This window comes from Chrysochloris asiatica, unplaced genomic scaffold (assembly GCF_000296735.1).
Source record: "Chrysochloris asiatica unplaced genomic scaffold, ChrAsi1.0 scaffold00036, whole genome shotgun sequence".
Classification (NCBI taxonomy): domain Eukaryota; kingdom Metazoa; phylum Chordata; class Mammalia; order Afrosoricida; family Chrysochloridae; genus Chrysochloris; species Chrysochloris asiatica.
Genome location: NW_006408554.1, coordinates 19,984,256 through 19,987,402, shown reverse-complemented (window position 1 = coordinate 19,987,402; position 3,147 = coordinate 19,984,256). Strand labels below are relative to the sequence as shown.

The 3,147-nt window shown below is 38.0% G+C and overlaps 1 pseudogene; it reads left to right on the top strand.

Moving 5' to 3' along the window:
* Positions 1 to 2,995, top strand: part of LOC102841432 — a 144,787-nt pseudogene extending 141,792 nt beyond the window's left edge.
* Positions 2,996 to 3,147: the final 152 nt, after the last annotated feature.

The window sequence follows — 3,147 nt, the reverse complement described above, 5'->3', positions numbered from 1 at the left end:
ATATATATATATATTGTCATAGTCATAATTTCATTAGAAGAAGACTATATGGTAAAAGAATTGCAGAGATAATGTATTTTTTATAGTTCTTTGATTATACTCACATTTGCACAGACCTTACTCAATACAGTGACTTTAAACACAAACCAATAAATATATCTACTGTTGATAGAAAATTAGTCTGATTGTTCTTAAAAAAAAGGGAGGGGGGGTAAAAATAAAGTCTATTTGTAACCACTAACGAGGACCATCAAATGTTATACAAATTTCTGATAAATCACCAAAGGTGTGGTACTGTAGGATAAGCACTGGACTGCTAATCACAAGGTCTGTAGTTCAAACCCATTAACAGCTCTTTGGAAATTCTATACAGGGTTGATGTAAGTCAGAATGGACTCGAAGGCACTTAACAACAACAATACAACACAAGTCATTAGACTGTGAATCCTAGTGGCAAATTAAATTGATCAGTTGTTTACTAAGAAAATATTTCTGAAATGTTTGCCTTTGCATTAAACATCTTGATAAAATACAATACATATTTCAAATTGTATAGAATTTTTCTTTTTGTTACAAAACTTCTACATTTACAATTGTGACAGTCACAATTAGTCATTATACTTACTTACTATTGAATAATAAGAATCTTATCCCCACTTCTTTTCACCAGACCCATCTAGACAAGATGAAAACTATTCAGTGGGACTCTATCTTCCTCCACACACTCGTAAACTAAACTCCCTCTTGAAAACTTGTGCCTTTATCGCCCCTCATTTTAGGTAGCCAATGTCTAAGTTACCCATCCCTATCTACCCTGTATACAGAGGGGATAGCATTGACACTTGATGTGAAGACTCCTCTCTTTGTTGGTATTTTGAGCTACTACATCCATGAGTATAGGTCAAGTTCATCAAATTGTAGCAATTTACCCTTGTTTCCTTTATCAAAAATTGCTTGTTTGTTTTCTCATCTTCCTCTAGTTGAGTTCTGATTATCAAGCCATCGAGGCTAGGTCAAATGGGTACTATCTGCAAGTTTGGGTATTCTTATGTGTCTCCCCTCACTTCATATCAGCTGGATGCTTCACTCTCAGTTCTAGCTCTCCGTGGCTATGTTCTTGTCCATGGGCTCAGGTGTCCCTAGGTCTCACCACACTTTGAACCAACTAGCCCTTCCTCTTCTCTCTCTCATCTCCAAGTCAATGGGAATCTATGGAATGTGGTTGAACTCAGCCCATTTCTTCATTGCTGCTTTCCCCCCTCTTCCACTCACCAGTAGACCAATGTGGTTGCCAGCAAGCTTACATGCTTGCTTATGTGCTCCCTTTGAGTTCAATCTTTGAGGGGTGTTTGACCTGAAGGGACTTGATTCCTTGATGTAATGGCTTCCTGGCAAACAAATTGCTTATTCTCGTACTAGCCAATCATATTGCCATTTTCGTTTTGGGTTTGTCCTGCTGATCTTTCTTTGAAGATGTATCTTCTGTCATTTAGCTGTTTCAGGCTGATCTGCTTGTCCTTTCTAGTGGAAATGTTCCACTTCACAAAGTTCTAGATGGGGCTCAGGATTCCACCTAAGGTCCTATCCCTGATACATTATTATTGTTGAAAATAGGTATTAGCAGCACCCAGTCTTTCATTGGATTACTGGTGTGGCACTATAGAATAAACACTGGACTACTAAAGGAGTCCTGCTGTTGTGCTGTGGATCAATGTGTCAGACTGCAAAGCCATTTGAATGGCAAGGTCTGTGGTTCAAGCTCACCAGCTGCTCCTTGGAAACCCTATACAGGGTCACTATGGGTTGGAACTGACTCGACAGCACTTAACAACAACAACACTAACTAATAGGTTGACAACTCAAATCCACCAGTCACTCCATGAAAATCCTATATATAGGGTCACTAATGAGTCAGAACAGAGCCCTGTTGTGGCACTGTGGGCTAACGCATCATATTGCAAAGTCATTTGAATTGCAAAGTTGGTGGTTCAAGTTCACCAACTTCTCCTTGAAAACCCTATATAGGGTCGCTATGGGTCAGACTCTACTCAACAGCAATTACTAACAACAACAATAAGTTGGGACACTTAATGACAATAGTCTTCCATGAATATTATATTTAAACATTTCTTTTAGTACTTATACTAGTAGAAAGAAACCATCCGGGGAGGGGGAGTAAGTTAAAAACTTATTTAACAATTATAGCCATATTAAGCAAACTTGAATTTTTATTTCCTTGTTTAGAATTATTATTCTAAGATATTTTCCCTTCAAAATATTATGCCCAAGATGAGTGTTGCAGAGACCAAGCACACACCAGTAAAAACATCTATGATGCACCTTCTGGAAAAAAGCACATGGGAATATCTATGAAGCAAACCATGGAAGAGCAGACAATCCGTGCCTATGAGTTTGAAAATGTTGAGAAGAAGAATCTGAGGGGTTCTGAGGAGGATTTTCTAGATGGAAAGACTCCAGCAATTGATAAACATTGGAAGGAAAAGTCTTCCACAGGAATAGTCAAGGAAGGTCTGGGGGGTGAAGTAGAGAATATGGTGGAAAGATTTGGAGGTGACATTAACAAGGCTCTTGCAAAGGTTTGAACTGCATACCAAGGCTTCTCTCAAAAGCAGTAACCAGAACATTGAAAATGTTTGGAAAACACAAGAACAAAGACAGAAATTTAGCCAGGAATGTTCTCAGCAGTTTTTTTACTTTGTTTCAGCAGCGGGGTATGGATGTGCAGAAAACAGAGGAACTGACTAGTATATTTCAACAGCAACAAAAGATTTTTCAACAATGTAGAATTGTTCAGAGACAGAGACAGAAAGAAGTTAAACAGTTATATGATCAGAATGTAAAGAGTATGGAGGAAATGGAAAAGAATCATGAAAATCTTCTGAATGGTGCGCAAAATGAACTTAGTAAAGAAATGGCTATGTTGCAGGAAAAAAAAAAGTGTGATGGATACTCAGCAGTAAGAGATGGCAAGTAGAGATAGGGACATGGGGCCTGGAAGCTCCAACAGTGCCAAGTACATATCTGTGTTTTCAGTGTTCAATAATAATAATAAAAAGAGATGGCAAACATTTAAAAGTCTGTTCAATCCATGTTTTTCTGATGACTTTTTCAAGAAAGAACTTGAAC